The sequence below is a fragment of the Lissotriton helveticus genome, chromosome 2_1 (genome assembly GCF_964261635.1).
Source record: "Lissotriton helveticus chromosome 2_1, aLisHel1.1, whole genome shotgun sequence".
NCBI classification, from domain to species: domain Eukaryota; kingdom Metazoa; phylum Chordata; class Amphibia; order Caudata; family Salamandridae; genus Lissotriton; species Lissotriton helveticus.
This window is the reverse complement of record NC_136059.1, coordinates 1,153,294,854-1,153,306,890: the sequence shown is the minus strand read 5'-3', so window position 1 is coordinate 1,153,306,890 and position 12,037 is coordinate 1,153,294,854.

Below are 12,037 nucleotides of genomic sequence, written 5' to 3'. Positions count from 1 at the left end.
GATGTTAGTGGATTTGGTGGGGGTCTTGATGCAGGCGAACTTGCAGGAGTGGCAGGTGAAGGGGCCGTGGGTACGACCTGGGGCAGCTTCGTAGCATTGTGATGTGCGTCCGGGGTTGAGGGCTAGGAGGGTGGCGGTGTCGTACGTTATGCGGGAGGATTGCGGTTTGCGGGGGCCAGGGGGTCTGGCGCTGGGCGCGGTCCAGGCGCGGACGGGCGTAGACGGGCTTACCTTTGGCGCACCTTCGGCGCACATGGGGCGCGTCCGCTGCACGTGAACGCTGCGCGGAAATGCATCTGTCATATGTGGATAGTGGAGGGGGAGGGGCGAGGGAGGGTCAGCTGGGAGGCGGGGGGCGGGGTGTACAGACGGGCCAGGAGGCAGAACAACAAACAGCAAAATGGCCGCAAAATAAACAAACACCAAAGCAGGACGATATTGGGTGCGGAGTGACGCTATGGACAGTAGTGGTACCGGCAAGATCGTTCAAAAAGTAATATACCGATCGGTGCGAGCCAAACAGTGATGTAAATGGGCAATAGGGCAGTGCAATTGATTCCAGGCGCACAGAGATTATAGTTACAGCAATGAGCACTGGGAGCAATGAAGCGCTATGACTATATTGAAGCACTGAGGAATATGTTCTACAAAGCTAAGCTTACGATTTTATACAGTCACAGCACATGCAATTATAACAGTGAGCACTGATCGCAATGAGGCGCTGCGATTCAGATCAAGCAGAGAGGATATGAGATTAAAAACGCCGCTTACGATTTTGTAATAAACACAGGAAATGCAAAAAACAAGCAATGCGCGATGAGAGCAAACGAAGCACTGATACTTAAGTGGCCAGGGAGCGTGGTGGAGCGAACGCTTCTGAGTGAGTCAGGAGAACCCCTGTTGCCCGGAACGGGAGGGAGACGATCCCCGGAGAAGCACTGGGATTCTGAAAGCGAATAATCCCGGACATACGTGATATAGGCGGCCAGCAACGCGAGTAACGGTGGGACAGGTACGCTGCGGACGACTGAGACTCGCCCCACGTCGTGCCCCTGACTCCGACCGACCTACGGCGCTGACCATGGGGCGGAAAGGGATGAAAGCCGCGGAGGGCAAGGACGGGACACTCACGGGACCCACTTTGGATGCGGATTCAGGGGGCTCCACACCGCTGATACTGACCTCCACCCTTTCAGATGCTCAACAAGGGGACAAACTAGATCTTATCCTTAAAGAGATCAGGGACTCCAGGACTGTGATGGAGACACAGATGGGCACCCTCACCACTAACCTCTCCTTACTTAAAGCTAATCATGAGAAATTGGCGGATAAAGTCAAGGACCAGGGTCTAACGCTGACTGACCTTGCCCCGGCCGTGGCAGAACACACGGACTCCATCCACCTGATCCAACGCCAGGTAAAATCCCTGATGGACCGCGTAGAGGATGCAGAAGGGCGCAATAGACGCAATAACATCTGCGTTATTGGCCTGCCGGAACGAAGTGAGGGGTCCCACGCGACGGAATTTATGGAACAGTGGTTCCGTGATAACGTCGCCCTTCTTCTGCGTGGAGAGAGCTCATAGGATCCCTACTGGCCGACCAAGATCGGGACAGCTTCCGAGGCCACTGATTGTCAAAATCCTAAATTACCGAGACAGGGACACCCTACTAAGTCAGGCCAGGATAAAATCGGTCATCCGGTGGGAGAACACACGAGTATCACTGTACCCAGACTACACCACCCAGGTGCAGAAACAACGGTCCTCCTACTATGAGGTTAAAAAGAGACTCCAAAAGGCACGGCTCCGCTACGCCTTGCTATTCCCTGCGCGCCTGAAGGTGATCCACGACAACAAAACGCATTTTTTCGAAAGCCCAACTGATGTGGCGGAATGGATGGAAGTGATGGAGATTGATGAGCATCTGGACCCGACACCAGGATCTTCGGCCAACGGATCTAAAGACAGCTCGGTCCGTGAGGAGAACGAGACCGACACCCGGCGCAGGGGCCCGAAGCAACGCAAACCTACTGCCCACCAGCAGAAACAAAGCCAAGACGATGCTGTTGCAGCGGTGAGCTCCTTCAGAGAGGAACGAGAGACAATCAATACGGACACTGAAGACAGCACTATACACTCGGACAATAGTATGGTGTTATTCCCGACGGTGACACCCAGAGCGGCGGATGAACTTATAGACAATGCCCGAGAATAATGCCTTCTATGGACAAGCCTGAAGCGTTGAACGCATCTAGTATCCTTTCCTGTACAAACTGGTGATACAAGGGGGCAGGGGGGGTGTAATCACGTGGTATATAACTGTGTTTACTTTATTGCTGATGAGCGGTGTGTGGCTTCGAACTGGGGAGGGATGATGTCCCCTTTTTTTTCTTCTTTTTCTGCATATGGTTCGTAGGGCGAGAACTGTACTCCTCCCACACTCCTAGGCCATACGGCTGTAGACTCTTGTATGTGTATGGCAATGACCACCCTGTTTCCCCCCCTCCTCCCTTTTCACCCTATGTCTCCCCCCCCCCCTCCACAAGACGTGGCTACCTGTAATAGACAGCTTCAAGAGAACTCTCCCGGCGGTGCTGTTGAGCCTGCGGCTTGATCTAGTACGGCTCTTTGGACAAGGCACATGCTTGACCGACCCCCCACAAGCGTATGCACCGTTATTTGTTTAATTTTGTTCCAATGTTTATGGTTTGGCACAGCAGAGTTCAGAGGCTGCGCCTCCAAAGTTGGGGTTTGGGATAGGGAGGGAATCGTCTCCTGGTTGACACTGAAGGCTTACATGTTACAACATATAAGGACACTCATCACGACACCTACATGGGGATATGGCTGACGACAGAGGAAAGTTTCGGCTGGTTACCTGGAATGTGCGAGGGCTAGGGGCGGTCCAGAAGAGACACAGGGTACACGCTTTTTTGATTAGACAGAAGGCACACATAGTTTTCCTACAGGAATCACATTTAACGCAACCCGAGGCGCTCCTCCTGCGGAAGAAATGGAGGGGAACTGTATTCTCCACAACATACTCTGCCTTTTCTAGTGGAGCCACGATATGGGTGCGACACGGTACTCTGTTTGTAGAACTGGAGAGACGAACTGATGCGCAAGGACGCTATATACTGGTGAGGGGCATCCTGGACGGGGAAGTGGTAGTCCTAGGCAGGATTTATGCCCCGAATTTCGATCAGGATAGATTCCTTGTCGCAGTGGGCCGGGCATTGGCGGACTGGGTAGATGTCCCCTGGTTGCTGGGTGGAGACTGGAACATGATACTGGATGTGGCCCTGGACAGATCACACCCCCCCCCCCTTCAGGCGACAGGGATATACAAACTATCCGCATCGTTTGGGACTTGGCTCCAAGGGTGGAGAATGACTGATATCTGGCGTGCACTACATCCAACACACAAAGAATACTCATGCTACTCTCCGGTGCACAACCTACATACCCGACTGGACAGATTTGTGTGCTCGCGCTCCATAACGACTAGATGTGTCGCATCGGACTACCTCGCCAAAACATTTTCAGACCACAGACCATTAACACTTGACCTGCACTGGGGAAAGGTACCCTCACCGGTCCCTACCTGGAGACTTAACCCCACACTTCTTGAAGACGGCCCGTTCCGGGAACACTTATCCGATACCTTGACTGATTACCTCAGGGAAAACTGGGACTCTGCATCCTCGAATTTGGTAGTGTGGGATGCAATGAAGGCTGTAGTGAGAGGGGCTGCTATCGGCCGACTAGTGGGAGCTAGACAGGAAATCCACAATAAACTATGCGAAGTGGAGAATCGCCTGCGGGACCTTGAAACTGCGGCGGGGCAGGACCCTGGCCGTTTAGCTGACCTGCAGATGGGTAACATTGAACACGCTGAACTGCTAGAAACCCTACGGGTAATGGACTATGGGACCTACCTGAAACGCCAACAGGCGGAGGCGGACAGATCCGGTGCCTTACTTGCTCGGCTGGTCTGAGAGACCCCAGAGAGCCCTACGATAACGAGCATCCGAGATGCAACAGGCAACCTGGTGTGCACACAGCTGGAAATTAACGCTGTGTTTAAAACTCACTTGGAGAAACTCTATGCTCCCCCATCGGTAGATGCCAGGGAAGAAATGGTGGAATTCCTGGGAGACCTGACAATCCCAACCTTGACCCGGGAAGTCCAGGCGTCCCTAGCTGGACCCATAATGCAGCAGGAACTAAAAGTGGCGATCCACACTCTTAATAGGGGCAAGACTCCGGGTATGGATGGATTGCCAGGGGAGTTTTACCAAACATACTCTGATATACTGGCGCCTGTCCTAGAAAAAATGTATAATACTGCTTACGAGGCTGGCCGCCTGCCCGCCACGACCATGCAGGCTTTTGTAATTTCGATCCCGAAACCCGGCAGAGATACCCTAGACGTGAGTAATTACAGGCCCCTCTCTATGCTCTCCACGGAGTATAAGATCCTTAGTAAGGTTATTGCTCTGAGGATCCAACACCATCTCCCTGGCCTGATCCATTCTGATCAGTGTGGATTCCTCCCAGAGAGGAGCACCTCCCAAAACTCAAGACGACTCCACGCCCTTATGACAACCACCCCCCAGGACTTACCACATGCCGGCTGTATAGCCCTGGACCTCCGACAAGCGTTCGACTCCCTAACATGGGACTTTATGTTCGAGGTCCTACACCGCTTTGGTTTTCCAGAGGCCCTCATAAAATGGATTCAATTGCTATATGCGGGCCCGACGGCCAGAGCACGCACGGGAAGGCACACTTCGGACAGTTATGGCGTTCACAGGGGCACCCGCCAGGGATGCCCGCTGTCGCCGCTGCTGTTCGTGCTGACGCTGGAGCCCTTGGCAATTGCACTCCGGACTAGAGCTACGGAGGAGGGCATACCGGTTGGAGGCGTCAACAACTTGGTCTCTATATATGCCGATGATATCTTGGTGTTCCTCCGGAATCTACGTGGGGACCACTCCCACCTGGCGACTATTTTCGAACGCTTTGAGACCATATCTGGCTTGGCCATAAACCCGGGTAAATCTTTAGGTTTCTTCTTCCGGGAAGGTCAGCAGCCCCCCCACATACAGTTCGGGGCCTGTGAGATCCAGGTGGCATCGACCACGTTTAAGTACCTCGGGATCAATGTATACCGTGACCCGGAGGACCAAATTGACGGTAACATCCGTAAGGCAATCACTGGCCTCCGAGGTAGTATAAACTTCTGGACATCCCTACCCCTCTCGGTAATGGGACGAGTGGTGGTCTCGAAGATGGTCCTCCTCCCCCGAATACTGTATTACTTTGTAAACCTACCGGTGCTCCTCCCACAGCAAATTTTTACCGCACTGAATACATTACTGATCAACCTTGTTTGGGGTTCGGGGAGAAGACGTATCACCCTTAAAAAACTACAATTGAACGCCAGACAGGGAGGCCTGGGCGTACCGGACCTACGGAGCTACTACTATGCAAGCCAGCTCCAATGGTTGACACGGTGGGTGGCGGGCAGGAACCTTTATGAGATCGCTTACACAACGACTCAGCTGGCAGGGGGGATCTTCACTCCCTCCTTCTACCCAATGCCAGGATCCCCAGGGACTGCCACCCCCTCCTGCACGTGGCCCTGACCTGCTGGAGGAAGGCACTGACGTACACGGCGGGGGCCACTCCCTATGCGGATAACATCCCCCTCCTGGGACTCCCAACGCCGCAAGGGGTCCTGACACAACGCAGACTGCGACCCTAGACGGAGGCCGGGGTGGACAGAGTGGGAGACCTGTTTGGTGATGACACACTGCTGGATCATGCTTCATTTGTACAACTCACGGGAGCCCCGCCGCGCTTATACCTTTTACATGCCTCGGTGACACGATATATACGACGCGCCTGGGCTCCGCAACGCACTCGACCGGCCCAACATGAATTAGTACACCTCCTGCATTACATGGGAACGGGAGGACACCTGGTAAGATGGCTATATGCGGGTATTAGGGAACATGTAACGTCACCAATTGCCACACTTAGGGAGACCTGGACTGCAGACACAGGAGAACCCATAACAGGCGGGGAATGGAAAATCATACTTGGGCATCATAGGAGAGTATCTAGGAATGTTAAGTTCCAATTCATTCAGGCCATGATTTTCCATAGAGCCTACCTCACGCCCCAGAGACTCCACAAGATGTTCCCCGCCACTACACACTGTTGCCCAAGATGTCAAGAAGATGAGGCGCACATCCTTCACATGCTGTGGTCATGCCCGAAGATACGGAATTACTGGGGGACGATCAAACACACGTTACACTCCGTAACAACACTCCAGATCCCTGAGGGGGCGTCACCCTGTCTGATAGGAAACAGGAAAAGACACAAAACATGTAAGGCACAACTGAAGTTTTTGGACCTGGCACTCTTATTGGCACTCAGGGCACTCACCATGAGGTGGAAATCGCCCAGGTCCCCGCAGGCAGAAACATGGCGCTCTGATTTCTTGAAATGGGGCAAAGCTGAATCTGCGGCGCTACGGGGGGAGGAGGAAAAGGGTCTACGCAAATACCCTATAGCACAAGAATGGGGTTTAATGCTGATAGACATAGAAGAGATGGATCTGACCATTTCGCAGGACCCGGCGGAGTAACTACTCATACATAGAGGGGGATGGCCAATACACATGAACGCGACCACATGGCAAGTGGGGTAAGCCAGGCCTACGCACTACACTACTCTCAGAAAAGCCGGACGCACCCAGACCCGTCGTGTAGAGTGTATGCAGGAGATGGTCCAGGAGACGAGGGGAGGGAGGGCGGGGTGGGGAGGGGAGTTGGGGTTTAGCAACTTATGTTAACCATGCATAGGATATCTTAAGGCTGTGCCTGGAAACCATCCGGAGAATTGTGAGACAGACATCACATACTGTGAAAAGATATAGTTCAAATGTTACAGTTGATGAAAATGGAAAAGACTGATATACAGTGTACTGTTGGGATGTAATGTATAACACCTTGGTACAGTCACGAATAAAGAGTTTAAAAAAAAAAAAAAGCAACACGAGTTGAGCTTGCTCTTGTAGACCCAGCTTTCCCTGTGCCCAATGATCCAGTATGAGAGGCGGCCATGCAAGGCCTTTAGAGCCTTGGCTGGGCTCATATAAGCACTGGTTGAAAGAGCATCGGGTACAGCAGTGACTGTCCAGGGAGGACTGGTGCTGAAACCAAAACGGTTTTGGGGGTTAGTCTCCTTGAATGTGTCTGGCTATAGGTGCCCTTACATGACATAAGCGCACGTTCACCCAGAAAGGGTATCTTGGTGCTGAATAACAGATGTTTATTGTTACACAACTCATTGGTACTCATTTTGTCGACCTCAGTAGGATGAAAGGCTGAGTGGACCCCCGGGATTTGAACCTGGGACCATGAGGTCAAACACAAGTCCCTACAGTGGATGCATTAGTCCACTGAGCCACCAGACCCCGCTTGCTAAGGCCTAACGCTTAGATCTAAGGTGGCACCATAATGGGTCTGTGGGGTGGTTGAGGTGGAATTAGTTCAAATCATGTTTTTTACGAGATACTGCCATTGATTTTTCTATGGGTCTATAGACTTTATATGCACAAGCACAGGCATATTTATCCCATTACACCTCGTACTCTTTCAATAAGTTTAATAGGTTTCAAAACAGTGCACTGCAGTTAGTTGTTCTCCTCCCCCACTCGTCTTAAATCCGTTCTCTGTCCTTTTGATGTACACCACTGGCCCTCCCTCTGCTCTCTACAAGTCCTCGTTATTAAATCCTCTAGCGTACTTTAATACTTCGTCTCCATCCAGTGATAGATTGTGACCCTACCTTTAGTTCACAGTTCATGGTGCGAGTCTCGAGTTTCTGTCAAACTCACAATCTGAAAAAAAATGATCTAATTTGAAACAAATGGGGAAACAATTAGACTCCTACATATCTAGGCCAACGATAAATCGAAAGGATGAGCGTTTCACACACTACTAGTACTTCATTCTTCCTTTCCCGGCATGGGGAGGACGCTCGATCAAGAATTATTTTATTTAAAGGAGCCCGCACCTGCAAATGAAGCACACGCGGGCGGGCCCCCAGGCATACCACAACCAGAATAATTACAATATGCATTGCCTTTTTTTAGTAAATGAACACATTGTAGGGAATGAGCTAACGTAACAACAATTGCAAAATCAAATGCATATACTAGGCAAAATGCGTTCGTTATTGGGTAAGGTGTGTTAATCGCAGATGGTTTCTCAAACAAAAACTCTGATAAGTTTGGTAGACATTCTAATACAGTTTTCTTTAAACTACTGTTGAAAACAAATACAGATCCCACGCAGAACATACCATACATTTCTTTATTGCATATATTGCAGAAGTTTTTGGTTTTTTTAATGGCCGGGTTCTTTTAATTGCATACGGTGTAAATGGTTCTCTGACACTAAAAAGGCACCAAAAATATTTATTAGTGGCATATGTTGTTTGGGACTAACAGCCAATCTGTTGCCTGTTTAAATGTTCACGTTAGCAGATCAAAAGTCGTGTTGCCAGTTCCGATTGCGAACAGGATGAAAGGGGTAGATGTGGATGTTAAGTTTCACCGTTCTGGAATCCATTGCCTATGTTCAGTTCAGTTCAGTTCAAATCTTTTATTCGATTAATCATTTTGATAATCATAAAAAGTACATCATAAAAGTTAAATACATTTACATAAAATCACATTATTACGTTACAAGGTAGAAAATATAAAAAGATTATACTTTAAATCCATATACAAAATTGATTCAGATGATCGAAAATTCAGTTAGACATTATCCCCATAGCTTTACGGATCGTTAAACATGATTTCAAAAACAGCACTACATTCTTTGCCACATATTGTGAGTCTAGCTGCTGAAGTGCTAAAAAAGCCGGACGACAAGTCCTCAACCCCATTTGGCGCAACAATGGAATAATCCAGCGTTTACGTGCTTGATCGTAATAGCGACAAAACAAAACAGCGTGGATAGTCGTTTGGGGAGAGACATGATCGCACGGACATTTAACTAAGTCATGAGACCAATTTGATACTATTGGAAAGGTAACAAGACGAAAAAACAAATTGAAGCGGAACCTGGTTAATAGGTATTTTTCATAGTTCGATATAAAAAATGTGAGGTAGGGCTGGATACCTAGGGACACTTGGACCATCAATACTTGGACGTTTGTTTGTTTATCTACTTCGCTAGAGAGACGCAGTTCTCTTAAATGGTTGAGGTATTGTTTTTTCAATGCTTTTCTGCTTATTTCAACTAAGGAAGATGGCTCAGTGAAGTAATGAATGAGGTTCAGGTCCTTCAGAAAATTGACAACATACGTTAACCATGGAATTCTCTTCCAGGACGACATTTTTAAGCAGTCAGAAATCAGGGCACGTGTTAGATGACATTGTGGTTTAGTCCAGATACGGTGCCATAGGAGGATTGGTTGACATTTGATGTTATCCGAAAGGTAGTCAATACCAAGCTCAATATGGCAACCGTATATTGGGGTGCTCTGTGGGAGTGCCAATAGATAATTTGTGAAGCCATTTTGGATTTTTTGCAGGTCTTCAGTATTTACGTAACCCCAGACGCCTGCTCCATATGTTGCGATGCTGTGGCATTTTGCTTGGTAAATTTTGAGCAGCTCGGATGGAGCTGGTTTACCCAATTTTCTGGAGAAGGAAACAAGTGCCGAAGTCGCTCTCTGGTAAAGCAGTTTCCTGCTTGCCATCGCCCTTTTCCAGGTTAGCTGGTCATCGATTAAAATACCTAGATAGGGATATTCCCTAGTTCGTTCCAGTTTAGTTTGCTCAATAAAAAGGTGCTTAGAACTTTTTACCTTAGGGCCCGTATACATGACAAAGGCCTATGATTTCCTGGATCATGAATCGACTGGGTCAGGAGTAGGGGTGTGGGTCACGGTAGCAGTGAATGTTGAATCGTAGTAAAAGTGTTTTCAGTAAATCGGAGCAGGCGCGCCCTGTGTGCGTTTGAAAATATTGGCATGGCAGATTAAGAGCTGGGCAAATGCTTTAGTTTTGGTAAAACATTGTCGTTGGCACGTTAAAATTGGCTTCGTCTCACAAATAAGACTTATAAATACAGTGAAACTCCGAAACCCACCCGGACAGAAGCCTCCTGTCCGGTTCATTTGGTCACAAGGCCCGCTGTCTCGTTGTCTTGCTGCTGTCTTCACTGGCTGGATGTTGCGAGATATCTGCTTCTCTCGTTTCACTGTTGCGCCGGGATACGTGAAATCATATAACTGAGTGGTGTTTAAGTAGGTTTTCCACCCTCTCCCAGGCCTAGAGCGCACGATGTACAGTATCACAGTACACTCACTCTGAGGGGGCGTGGGGTGGTGGTGGTGGTGGGTGGGGGGGCGGGTTTGGGGAGCTCTTCATGGGGAGCCAATCCAGCACAAGGCATGAGTATGCGTGATATGTGGGAAACTCCGGTCCCTCGTCACATTCTGCAGGGGGTATCATTTTGTGTTATCCCACTATCCCTCCGATAATCTGCCCATACAGTAATCACGTTTAGCATTAGGAACGGAGGGGGGAGGGGTCCCTAATGGTAAACGTGATTTCTGTATGGGCAGATTATCGGAGGGATAGTGGGATAACACAAAATGATACCTGGCGTGCTTTATCTGAAGAGTACCAGGAAGAAAATATGAACAGCGGCCATCTTCGCTCAGGTCGTTCCTCCTCTCTGCGGTGTAATGAACTTGCTGTGTTCCTCTGCGTCAGTTTTCAAGGTGCGCCCCAAATCATTCGGGGTGCCACTGCGCCATATTCGAAGTGAGGTATACCGCGTCCGAATAACTAGCACAAAATACACGTTGCCTTGGTGAGGAAGGAGTGTGCTTGCTTCATATGCTCCACTCGTTGGGGTTAAAACAAATCTCACCGTTTCTACATGCTGCAAATTGGTCATTCGTCGAATAACGTCACGTTAGGGCGTGCCGCTGTGCTGTACCCAATTCGGATAACAAGAGCCAGTGGGCCTAGTGTAGACTTGAGGTACCGGGCTGTTCTTGGCAAGCCATGTTTCTTACGTCTTACCACACAGTGTGTGTAGCGCCTAATTAAAATTAAGTGATATCCTCTGAAGAGTAGAGAGTACCAGGGCACATACCAGGAACAAAATATGAACAGCGGCCATCTTAGCTGAGGTTGTTCCGCCTCTCTGCGGTGTAATGAACCTGTACCGGTCTGGAGCAGTCTTCAGCCCCAGCCTGGCTTTACCCCCACCCTTCTGCATTTCCTGGAGCCTTCTAAAAAGACCTGGAGGTTCTATCCGGTATCCAGCCCCGAAACCTTTCAGACTTTCGGACAGATCACACATTAGGCTGTATATCAGAGCAGGGGCTCCACCCATATCCTGTTCACAGGAAGGCCCGCTGTACGAAGCTGTGTTCCTGTGCTCCAGCTTTCAACCTGCGCCCCAAATCATTCGGGGTGCCACTGGCACTGCGCAATATTCGCAGTGCGCTAAACCGCGTCCGAATAACTAGCACGGATTCGGAACACACGTTGCCTTGGTGAGGAAGGAGTGTGCTCGCTTCATACGCTCTGCCACACGATGCCTCGTTGGAGTTAGAAAAAATCTAACCCTTTCTGCATGTTGCAAACTCGTTATTTGTAGAATAACGCCACCGGAGTGTGCTGTGATTGATGCTATTCGGATAACGCGAGCCTGCGGAGCTAGAAGCCAGGCTGTTCTTGACATGCGATCGTTATTACCACCCACTCTATGGTGCTTCATTAGAATTCATGGGTAACCTTTTGATACTTTTGGCATCACGTGTATTTATTACTTAAAGAGATCGCACCGTCATCTGTGTCAAGCACCTACCTCACAGATGCCCGCAAACCAGCATTATCAGTCAGCTTACTGCGCTAAAACTCACCACCAGCATTATCTGAAACCAGACTTGGAATGACCCATCTGAGTATGTGTCACCTACTACAAG